Source organism: Psammomys obesus, unplaced genomic scaffold (assembly GCF_907164565.1).
Source record: "Psammomys obesus unplaced genomic scaffold, mPsaObe1.curated_primary_1811, whole genome shotgun sequence".
Taxonomy (NCBI): domain Eukaryota; kingdom Metazoa; phylum Chordata; class Mammalia; order Rodentia; family Muridae; genus Psammomys; species Psammomys obesus.
Genome location: NW_026590468.1, coordinates 114,909 through 127,684, shown reverse-complemented (window position 1 = coordinate 127,684; position 12,776 = coordinate 114,909). Strand labels below are relative to the sequence as shown.

General features: G+C 46.3%; 1 pseudogene; it reads left to right on the top strand.

Annotated features, from left to right (window-relative positions):
- The first annotated feature begins 5,638 nt into the window (after positions 1-5,638).
- On the top strand, positions 5,639-6,570 carry LOC129676931 (40S ribosomal protein S6-like; annotated as a pseudogene).
- The last annotated feature ends 6,206 nt before the right edge of the window (positions 6,571-12,776 follow it).

Below are 12,776 nucleotides of genomic sequence, written 5' to 3'. Positions count from 1 at the left end.
TTCCCACCCTGTTCCAAGCCCCTGCTGAGAATCACAGTGTCCTTCACTGGGAACATTTTACTTTTTTTTTTTTTTAATTATTTATTTTGTGTGGCAGGGGTGCCAGCCCCTGCAGGAGTCGGCTCTCCTTCCAACGCGCAAGTCCCCGGAACTGAGCGGATCAACTGGCTTGCTGGCATCACCTCACCCAGTGAGCTGTGATTCACTGACAGCACAGAGTAGCACACTGACTTTCTCCTGTAGCCTTAGAATTATTGACACAGTCACGGTGCATTATCCTCCTGGACCACTTAAGGCTGAACAGACGATTGATAAGATCTTTTAAATCCTTGTGGAAACATTGGTAAATACCGCCTGCAGCCTGTGGGAAAATACTAAGCATCAAAATGCTTTCATTCTCCCTCCTCCAGCCCCCATCCTGGTCACTGTGATTTTATATGATAAAAATCATCACAGTAAGATTACCGGTAACAGAAATGGTGCAATCTTTTTTTTTTTTTTTAATTACTCCCCAGAGCCAATTAATAAGATAACAAGGAAAGGTGTGAGCTGTGATTCCTTGCAATTATCTCTCAGTCTATTTTGCAATTTCATCACAGGTCGCTGGCAGTGCCTTTCATTTATTAATAAGTGAATGCAAAGCCAGTTTGTCAATTATTTATCTCAGTGTTCAAGGGAAGAGAAGACAGAGTTCACATTTCTTCGTTCAGAAACGGAGCCTGTGTGAGAGGACCAGTGGGGTCTTTCTTCACACTCACACACAGGTTATTTGTTGGGCAGGTTGCCCCTGTGTCTGGAATGTGGCTCAGCTGGTAGAGTGTTTTTCTAGCAGGCAAGAAGCCCTGAATTTGATCCCCAGAAGTGTGTCCCCAGAGGGACGATGAAGCTTGCCTGTAATTCCACCGCCCAGGCACAGGGAGCTCAAGATCATTCTAAGCAACAGCCAGTTTGAAACTATTAAAGAAAAGGGTGGGGGGATGGGGATGGGAGTATGCTTTGCAGCAACGAAGAGGTGGCTAAAGGGTTAATTAAGAATTGCTTCCGCTCTTTGTAGACCAGAGTTTGGTTCCCAGCACACATTAGATGCTCACACCATCTTTAACTCCAGCTCCAAGTGATCAGACAGCCTTTTCTGTTCTCTCTCTCTCTCAAATAAATCTTTAAGTTGCCAAGACTTCTAGAGGTCCCTTCTACTGCAGATTCCACAGGATTCAGGGATTTTCAGAAGTCCCTCCACATCCCAGGCTCCGCTGGGTCCACCTGTACTAAGGCTGGCCCTGTGGAAAAGGAGGTTGCCCTGGTGATGACATGGGGGCGGCAGCACAACTGAGGGAAGCTGGAGACACACACAGGCACTGAGTGAAGGAACAGGAAACAGGAGCCTGGAAAGCCCTCCAGCTCTCTACTCAGACCTGACTGGGAAGCCAGGGCCTTCTGTGGGAGTAGAAATTGAACACAAAGTCAGCCTCAGAGGAAAAGGGCCACACTGACTTCGCTCCTCTCTGTGATGGCAATGCTGACCTCCCACACACCCTCGGCTTCCAGCGTTCCTGCCACCTCTGATGTAGCAGCTCCTGGATTGTGGCATCTCTCCCCTCTGGAGAGCTGAAGTGGGTCCTCCTAAGAGGCTCCTTTGGTACCTTGGAGGGAGACCTGTGACATAAGTCTTCCAGGGGTGGTTCCTGATGGCTTCCTGACACCCTCCCAGGAAAGATCCAGCCTCCACAGTGGTGGTCAACCTCTAGTGACCACCCAGATCCTCAAGAAAGATGAGAAGAAGCTGATTTCTTCCCTCCAAAGATCCTTAGACTAGGACAGTTTTGTTTGTCTCTTTTTTGGTTTGTTTTGTTGGTTGGTTGGTTTTTAGTCTCACACACACACACACACACACACACACACACACACAAAAAAAAAAAAAAAAAAAAACCTCGTCCAGATAGGGTTTCTCTGTGTAGCCCTGGTTGTCTTGGAACTAGCTCTGTAGACCAGGCTGGTCTCAAACTCAAGAAATCTGCCTGACTCTGCTTCCAGAGTGCTGGGATTAAAGGCCTGTACTTCCAACACACAGCTTACTAGTACAGTTGGTAACGGGTAGCTCCCTTCTCCACTTCATGTGAGAGTAAAATGAGAAATAAGAAAAAAAAAATAGTTGCTTCTGCTTCCATCTTGCTGCCAGGACAACAGGTTATCAACACTTCTCTAATGAATATGCATCACCTTCATAATTAAAGTGAGAAGAAATTTTAAATGCAAACGAGTTTAGGCTGAAGATGCAGACAGACCTGGATGTTAATTCCAAATCCTGTCATTGTTACCTGGGACGTCTTGGGTAAGCTACTTTAACCTCTGAGACTCAGTTTCTCCAGATGTAGACCCAGGAGAAGTATTCTTGTTTTGCAAGGTTGCAGTGAGCTGGGGCTGAGGTGGATACAGGCTCTGGCAGAGAGAAGGCATGCAGCAAAAGGAGTTTCCACTCCAGTGGAACCAGGGCCCACATAAGCCCAGCCCAGTCTGCACATTTCCTCAGTGCATCCACTCATATTGTGCCAGAGAACAAACACCTGCCCCTGACTGTGAGGAGAACTGATTATTAATCTGTCTATGGCACAGTATAATTAGGAAACTTGAGGGGCTTGGAGAGATAACCAGCCTCCCTTATGGTGGCAGAGGTGTCGGCAAAGGAAACCAAAAGGCTCTCCAGATTCAAAGCACACAGGCAGTAGTCAAGAGGATTGACTACTGATGGGCAAAGCAGCAGGATGGAGCTCCAGGCTGAATTGACTTTCAGGAAGAACTCCTAAAGATACAGACTTGGAGCCACCAGGGAAGCCACCACTGTCTCAGCTGCTGGTGGGTAAGTGGCAAGCACCACCTAGGAGCCATGCACCCTAACACTAAGCTGGAACTTGGTGGTCCACTCAGTCATTTGAGGCCAGGTGTGGTGGTACATGCCTTTCATCCCAGGTGGAGCTCTCAGTTACAGGATAACCTGGTCTACACAGAGAGTTCCACGTCAGCCAGAGCTACATAGATTCTTTCTCAAAAGAAAATAAAAATTGAAAAGAAAAAACACACAACAACAAACAAACAAACAAAGCCCTGACTGAACCTCTCAAGACTCAAAAGCTGTGGTTCCAGCAACTGCGTCTCTACACCCCCGCTGGGGCTCATTGACATCTCTGCTCCCTTGGGAGCAAACAAAGCCAAAGCAGTTGAAAATCAGCCTCACTTCTGCCTTTCAAATCCACATGAGTGCTTTCACCAGTAGAGAGGAAGTCACACCCAGAAAGCAAAGTGCCAGGGAACCTGGAAATGCTGTGTTTGCCTCTCAGGCTCTGCAGTGCAGAAAAGCATCCCTGTGCTTGAAGTCCAGCACCAACCAAACTATCATGGAAACCTTGGATAATCCTGACCATTAGCTTTTTGCTGGAAAAGCCCCAAAGCCAGTGGAAACCTGTAGCCTCCTGTGCTCTGTGGAAATATAGAGAGGTTTGGTTGCTTTGCAAGGATACCCTACCCTTTCTCTCTTAACAACAGAAAGAGTTTCATTTATTCTTGTCTTTCTCATATTCATTTCTCCTCTGGCAACACATAGGCTTTGTATTGCTAGTCTCCAAGCATAGAGATTAGACAGAAGTGGCCCAAGACCAGACATGATAACAAAATCAGAAGAATCACGATGACTCTGGAGGATCTCGCTGGGACTGCTGATGTAAAGCCCTCTGCCTCCTCTGATATGATCCCTGATTCCATCTTGCTACCATCAATGAAGCTAATCTGCAGACAAAGTCTCTACAGAAAGAAAGCTACCAGTATCTCCAAGAAACAGAATCCATACCTTAACTCCTGCATACCACAGAAAATACAGTAGACAGAACCCACACGTGGAGAGCCAGGCCTGGTAGCTCAAGACTATAATGGAAGTAAGTGCTCAAGAGGCTGAGGCAGGGTTATGTCTGTGAGTTCAGCGCTGGCCTGGGTCACAGAGTGCGGCTGTATTAGTTACTTTTCTGTTGCTATGATAGAGCACCACAACCAAGGCAACTTACAGAAGAAAGAGTTTATTTGGGCTTACAGTTCCAGAGGGATACTAGTCCATCCCGGCTGGGAGGTGTGACCACAGTGAGTGGGCAGGCATGAAAGAAAGGGAAGCAGAGACAGCCAACTGAAAGCACAGAAGACTTGAGATTCTCAAAACCCGCCCAGTGAGGCACTTCCCCCGGCAGGCCTGACCTCTTAGACCTCCCCAAACAGCACCAGCAACTGGGGACCAGGTGTTCAAACCTGGGAACCCATGGAGGAAAGGTCATCCTAACCTCATAACAGACTCTCCAGACAAAACCAATAAACAACAACAACAAATTGGGAGTGGGGTGTTGCATGCCTCAGCACTTGGAAGGGAGTCAGGGACAGATGGATCACTGTGAGTTTGAGGCCAGCTAAAGCTACACTGTGAGACCTTGTGTCAAAAACTGTCAAAAGCCAAAGCAAAACACAACAAAAGAAATCCCAGACCAGGGAGATAGCTTGGCAGGTAAAAACACTTGCTGTACAAGCCTGACGACCTAAGTTCCACCTGATTCCCTTAAATTATCTCTGACCTCCTCATGTATACATGCACTCACACACGTACACACTCACAGGTACACACACGTATACAAGCAACATATGCACACGCACACATGCACACATATACACACTATTTTTTTTTAAAGTTAATTTCCAAGCTAATAGAAGTGGGAAGCAGAATAATTGAATGATTCAAAGAATTGAAAGTGCACAGATCACCTTGGGCCATAGTCTGAGCTAAAGTTAAGAGCTGTTCCCTAAGACGGAGGTGACAGTGACAGTGACAGGCCAGGAGCATCTGGGGCAGGCACCTTCCTGCTGAGTCACTGTGCACACACAAGCTGTGGTATCCGATTAAAGTTGCCAGTTTGTTTTGGTTCAGAGAGAGCAGGGAAGCAATTCTCTCTCTCCTGGGAAGGAGAGCTCCATTCTGTAAAGCCTGTGAGGACTCACACTTCTCAGTACTCCCCATGCAGGGGGGAATAAAGCTGTTTTCTTTCATTTTGATTTTTAAATATAACTTTTTTTTTTTGCTACACACCCCCTGAAGATGTAACCAAAGATAAGTAATTATTAAAATGGAAAGTATGTATGTAGTATGTAAAGTAGAAAAGGCAGATTGCAGACATGCAAGTTAAATCTTGCTTCAGAAACCAGATGTACAGGGAGCCGGAGAGATGACTCAGCGGTTAAAAGGACGGGAGCTCTGTTCCCAGCACATATGTGAGGCAGCTCACAGCTGACTGTAACTCCAGTTCTAGCAGATCTGACGCTCTCTTCTGATCTCCAAGGCCATCCCCACACATGTGCATATTCACACAAATTCATAAACTTTTAAAAATTTTGCCAAGCTCAGTAGCCTGTGTTCGGTCCCCAGAAGTCATGATGGAAAGAAAGAACTAAGTCCCAAAATACTCACTATTGCACCCATGCTCCAGCTCCAGCCCTACACCACTCTCTTTCCTTCTGTCTCTGTCTCTCTCTCACCCACATACAAATTACAATAATAAATAAAATTTTAAGTTAGGCTCTTTTTCGTGGCACCTCCTAGGCGGTCAGCTGGGTCAAGATGAAGCTGAGTCTCTCCTTCCCTGCCACTGGCTGTCAGAAACGCATTGAAGTAAATGGTGAGCGCAAGTTCTATGGGAAGCCATGGCCCCCAGAAGCAGCTGCTGATGCGCTGGGTGAGGAGTGGAAGGGTTCTGTGGTCTGGATCAGTGGTGGGAATGACAAACAAGGTTTTCCCATGAAGCAGGGCATTTTTGACCCATGGCAGAGTATGCTTGCTGTTGAATAAGAGGTGTTGTTGTAATAAACCAAGGAGAACTGGAGAGAGGAAGTGCAAGTCTGCTCGTGGATGTGCTATGGATACCAACTTTTTTGTAAAAAAAAAAAAAAAAAAAAAGAGAGAGAGAGAGAAGGCTATTTATTCCTGGACTGACAGGGACTACTGTACCTCGCTGGCTACCACATAAAGGAGATAGTAGAATAGTAGAGTCCAAAACTCTTTAATTTCCCTAAAGAGGATATTAGCCAATATGTTGTCAGAAAGCCCTTAAACAAAGAAGGTAAGCAGCCGGGCACGGTGGCACATGCCTGTGATCCCAGCACTCAGGGAGGCAGAGGCAGGCAGATCTCTATGAGTTTGAGGCCAGCCTGATCTACAAAGCGAGTCCAGGACAGCCAAGGCTACACAGAGAAACCCTGTCTCAAAAAAACAAAACAAAAACAACAAAACAAAAGTAAGAAGCCCAGGGCCAAAGCACTCAAGATTTAGTGTCTTGTCACCTCACATGTCCTATAACACAAATGCTGACCTATTGCTCTGCAGAAACAACGTACTAAGAAAAACGAGGAGGAGGCTGCAGAATACAATAAACTTTTGGCTAAGAGAATGGAGTCAAAGGAAAGCACTAAGAACAGATTGCTAAGGGATGTAGGCTGTCTTCACTGAGAGCTTCTGCTTTAGAAGTCCGGTCTTTAAGAGTAACAAATAAATGACCATACCTTGAAAAAAATTAAAGTTAGATGTGAAAGTCTGTGCATGCATAGGAAACAACCTGGTGGGGCTGAGGGTGTGACTTGCATACACGCACAAAGCTGGGTTTGACCCCAGCACTGCATAAGCTGGGCATGCATTTGGGAGGTGGAGGCAGGAGGATCGGGAACATGAAGGGCTGAGGGGGAGAGAGAGGGAGAGAGAACCCCCGGAGCAAGCACCAGGGCAAAAGCACGTGTAGATGACATGCGCTAAAATGTCTGCAGTAATTCGAGTTGCCGTCCTCATGGGGGACTTGGATTTTTCTTTCTCCCTTTGTGCATGCCTGCAGCTCATTTATCTGCTGCCCTTGCATCCTCAAGTCCCCCAGACTTCCAGATCATCCTTTCTCTGGCAAGTATTCATCCTGTATAGTGTGCACATTCCAAAGCCCTCCCCCAGCCTTTCCTGGTTCCCGCTCAAGTTTGCTTCTCCTTCGTCTCCCTGGCATCCCACTCTCTGCAGCTGTTCTCTCTGTCCTCAGTTAACCCAAATATAGAATGCTGCCCCCTTTCCTTGATCCCTCAACAAAGAACATCTTTTTCCGAGGTGCTACTGAGAGGCCACAGCTCCATGTGGTACTGTAGCCAACTCCGAGTCAGCAGGAGACCCCTGTACATGTCCTGGCAGCAGCTGTTCCAGGAAGAGTCTCACTGGACAATCATCTTCAAACCTGCCTCTCAGTTCCCTAACTTCTGCCCCATTGAATCTCCCTGCATCCAATGGGTCCCTACCTTCCACTAAACTACGTTTTAAAAATGTTTTACTTTTTCTTCTACAAAGAAGGTGGCCTCCCTTTTGTAATCTTCTTTTCTCAGAAGGAAAATTTTACTATATCCAAAAGATTGTCAAAAAACCTTTTAGGGGCTGGAGAGATGGCTCAACAGTTAAGAGTTCCTATTGGTCCCTGGGCATGGTGGTACACACCTCTAATCCTAGCACTCCGGAGGCAGAGGCAAGCAAATCTTCGTGAGTTCAAGGCCAGCCTGGTCTACAGAGTGAGTTCCAGGACAGCCAGGGCTACACGAAGAAACCCTGTCTGGAAAAACAAACAAAAGAGTTCCTACTGATCTTACAAAGGACCTGAGTTCCATTCCCAGCACCAGGCTAGAAAACAAACTGAACATCAGAGAAAGATAGGAGACCAAGTCTCAGGGACAAGAAAAGGGAAAATAGCCAACCACTTGATCTGTCTGGGGTCCACCAAACAGGTGCTGGCTTGGGTCCATCATAAAGGGAAGTCAGAGCAGGAACGTAAAGCAGGAACCTAGAGGCAGGAACTAAAGCAGATGCCATGGAAGAACACTGCTTACTGGATTTCCCTAATGGCTTGCTCACTTTGCTCTTGCTCTTATAACACAGACCACCTGTCCTGAGGTGGCGAAGCCCACTCAATCATTAATTAAGAAAGTGTTCCATAGACTTGCCTACAGGCCAATCTGATGGAGGTATTTTCTTAGCTGGTTCCCTCTTTCACCAGCACAACCATGTTAGCCATTGTCACCGCCACCATTACCATTTCCACTTACTCTGTGTTCCTGTGCAGAGGCCCTGGTGCCATTTATTTCTATTTCCATCCTCATCAACAGACTCAGCAAGGAGCTTGTACTCAATACCTACCTGACTGGATTAAAGCTTTGGAGTAAAGCAATGAGCCCTTTAAGAAATCAAATAGCAAGCCTGGGGTGCTGACATATACCTTCAATCCCAGCAGAGGCAGGCAGATCCCTCTGAGTTCAAGGCCAGCCTGATCTACAGAGCTAGTTCAAGGACATCCAGGGCTAAAAACTAAAAACTAAAAGGAAGGAAGGAAGGAACCACTTGGCATACCTTTTCTGATACCCTGCCACCTCTTCAACATCCCTTCTTGGAATGATCTGCTTTCTTCCTCTAGGTAGTCCTTTCTAAATAGCTTTGAAAATTACCACCCTCACCTCATGAAACTGAAAAGCTTCTGTAAAGCAAAGGACACTCTTGTCAGAACAAAACGACAGCCTACAGATTGAGAAAGGATCATTACCAACCCTATATCTGACAGAGGGCTAATATCCAGTATATATAAAGAACTAAAGAAGTTAAACAGCAAAAAATCAAGTAATCCAATTTAAAAAATGGGGTGCAGAGCTAAACAGAGAATTCTCAATAGAGGAATATTGAATGGCAGAGAAACACTTAAAGAAATGCTCAACCTCATTAGCCATCAGGGAAATGCAAATCAAAATGACCCTAAGATTTCACCTTACACCCATCAGAATGGCTAAGATCAAAAACTCAAAAGACAACACATGCTGGAGAGATTGTGGACAAAGGGGAACCCTCCTCCACTGCTGGTGGGAATGTAAACTTGTACAACCACTCTGGAAATCAATTTGGCAATTTCTCAGACAACTAGGAATAGTGCTTCCTCAAGATCCAGCTATACCACTCCTAGGCATGTATCCAAAAGATTCTTAAGTACACAGTAAGGACATTTGCTCAACCATGCTTGTAGCAGCCTTATTTGTAATAGCCAGAAGCTGGAAACAGCCCAGATGCCCCTCAGTGGAGGAATGGATGCACAAATTGTGGTATATCTACACAATGAAATATTACTCAGCAATAAAAAACAAGGAAATCATGAAATTTGCAGGTAACTGGTGGGATCTGGAAAATATCATCCTGAGTGAGCTATCCCAGAAGCAGAAAGATGCACACAGTATATACTCACTCATATAGACATATAATATAGGATAAACCTACTAAAATCTGTACACCTAAAGAAACTAATCAAGAGGGAGGACTCTTGCTAAGATGCTCAATTACTATCCAGAAAGGCAAAAAGGCTGTACATCAGAAGAAGGAGAAAAGAGGGAACAAGTCAGGAGCCTGACACAGAGGACCTCTGAAAGGCTCTGCCCTGCAGACTATCAAAGCAGATGCTGAGACTTATGGGCAACCTCTGGGCAGAGTGCAAGGAACCTTAGGAAAGAAGTGGGAAACAGTAAGATCTGGAGAGGACAGGAACTCCATAAGGAGAGCAACAGAACCAAAAAATCTGAGCACAGGGGTCTTTCCTGAGACTGCTATTCCAACCAAGGACTATGCATGGAGATAACCCAAGACTCCTGCACAGATGTAGCCCAGGGCAGTTCAGTATACAAGTGGGTTTCATTGTAATAGGACAGAGACTGTCTCTGACATGAACTGACTGGCCTGCTCTTTAATTACCTCCCCCTGGGGGGGAAGCAGCATTACCAGGCCACAGAAGAAGATAATGCAGCCACTCCTGATGAGACCTAATTGACTAGGGTCAGAAGGAAGGAAAAGAAGACCTCCCCTATAAGTGGACTTGTGGAGGGGCATGCACACAGAGGGTGGAGGAAGGGAGGGATTGGGACGGGAGGAGGGAGAGAACCACAGGGGGGATACAAAGTGAATAAAGTGTAATTAATAAAGAATTAAAATAAAAAGAAAATTACCACCCTCTCTTCATAGAAGTGTAAGAAGAAAACAGCTGAAGGAGAACATTAGGGCTGACTGCGGAATAGGGAACTGCAGTAAAAGGGGAGAGCAGTTGAGTGCTTATGTATTTAAAAAACACCTTTGGTTTGAGCCCCAACATGGAAAAAAAGAAAAACATTTTTTTAAAGCCACAAATCATATGAGAATGAATCTCTTCTGACTGGTCCACTGGGGCTGATGATCTCCTCAGAAGGTGGCTTTTGCTCCATATCTCTCTGAGCTGATAGCGAAATAAAGGAACTCCATCTGACCCTGGGCTGATATGGGCACAAAGGAGGATGAATTACCTACCGGTCCTGGGTGAGAGTGACGTGGGCTTGCATGTGCCATTGGCAGAGGACCATTTCTTGGGAGTTGGTTCTCTCCTCCCACTGTGGGATCCAAGAGTTGAATTCAGGTCATCAAGCTGGCACAACAAGTGCTTCTACCGCTGTGGTTCTCAACCTACGGGATTCAACCCCTCTGAGGGTAGTCAAAGGAGCCTCTCACAGGGATTACATATCAGATATTTACATTTGACTCACAGCAGCAACAAGATTACAGTTATGAAGTAGCAATGGTTCAGAGGTCACCACATGAGGAACTGGGTCGCAGCACTAGGAAGGATGAGGATCCCCCTGGCCCCAGCCTTGTATTTTATTGTGAACCAAACACCTGTGTCCCACCCAAGCTCATATGTTAAAAGTGATGATGTAAGAAACATCTTTTAGGAGCAACCACTTATGGTGGCCTGAATGAGAAGAGCCTATAGGCTCATATATTTGAACGTCCCCAGTAGGCAGAACTGTTTGGGGAGACTTGGGAGGTGTGGCCTTGATGGAGGACGTGTATCAGTAGGGGTGGAATTTGAGGTTTTAAATTATTTATTTTTACTTTATGGACATGGGTGTTTTGCCTGCATGTGTCTGCATCAGAGTGCCAGGTCCCCTGGAACTAGAATCACAGACATCTGTGAACTGCCATGTGCGTTCTGTGAATTAAACCCAGGTCCATTTGGAAGAGCAGCTGGGGCTCTTAAACACTGAGCCACTTCAGCCCTGCCTTGGAGGTTTTAAAAGCCAACACAGTCCCAGTTAGCTCTCCGCCTCCTGCTTGTGGAATAAGATGTAAGCGCTCAGCTGCTGCCATGCCTGCCAGCCTGCTACCGTGCTCCCTGCTATAATGGCCATGGACTCACCCTCTGAAACCATAAGCCCCAGTAAACTCTGTCTTCTCTACATTGCCCTGGTCCTGGTCTTATCACAGCAACAGAGAGTAATGAAGACACCAGGATTAGATGAGGTCATGAAGGCGAAGTCCTCATAAATGGGATGAGTATCTTTATGGTCCAAGAGAGCTTGCTTCCTTTCTCGATTATGTAAGGACATGACCAAAAGATGACTCATCTTTGAACAGGAAGTATGCCTTCAGCAGACACCAGCAGCGAGTATCTTGTTCCTAGACTCAAGTAGAGGAAAGCACCCAAACCCATATGTACCACCTGAGATTATCATACTGTGCCAGCAGCTGTGGCTAAAACGCATTCCCATGGTGTCCCAGCATAGTCCATAGATTCTCATTCCTCCAGCTACTCTGGCCTTGGCAACCCCCTCCCTGTCAAAGCTGGAAACCCAGAGAATGGCAGTTCTCAGGCCATCGCTCCTGGATTTTGGCAAGAGACTCATCACCTTAGACCAGAGGACAGCCAACTCTCCGGCTGCTTTCTGCTGCAATGAGGACTGTAGAAACCCTGAGTAATTTAGCAAAAGAGCCTTGGGATAAGGGTCAGGCCATGCATGATGACTCTGCTGCCTTTTACATGATGGGTCCTGGAGCCTGCAGACCAGAAGGGCTGGAGAGCTGAGCTGAAGTATGTTAGAGCGAGGACCGAGAGACTTCACATAAACATCAGAGCCCTGCCCGTTTGTGCTGGACCAGGACTGATCACATGGCCCTAACCTAGCTTTCAGGATGCTGAAAAATCTCTGTGGGGAGGTACCTGAGTATTTAGTGAGTGCAAGTCCTCTCTGTGTGAGACATTAGTTCTTACTGTTGTGACAATGTAACTGTGGAGACAAGGGAAACATGATGGAACATTCTCTTCAAGGTTTTGTTTCTGGTTTGTTCTAATTGTCAGGCTTGTTTTACTGCCTGAAGAAGGAGACTGCCTCTGCTACTCCCCCAAGAACAGAGCTGAGAGCAGAACAGCCCCTGCACCTTGCTTGTGTCAGGCAGATACTGGGCCCCATCCTAAAGGACCCCTGGAAGAAGCTGTCCAGCTCATCCCAGTTTGTTCTGGAATTTGTAAGGTTCGGTACAGATTGTCCTGTGTCTTGAGGAGCCCTCTCAGAATGACATCCTACTTCAAGGGGACGGACTGAACACCTTTAGGCTGTAAAACTGGATGTGGGGATTGCTGACATTTATTTTTATTTTTGCAGTGCTGAGGATCAAGGCCAGGCTCCAGACATTAAACATGCGCTCTACCGCCGAGCTGTGTCTCTAGCTCCTGACTTCAACAAAATCAGTAAGTTTTACTGAGATACACCACAGAACTCACCAACTTAGATTACGACTCAACAGTCTTAGTATATTTACAGAGTTGTGCTAGCTGTCAAGATTAACTTTCGAACATTTTCACTATCCCCCAAAGAAACCCTGCATCTACAACTATTATTCTCTGCTCGCT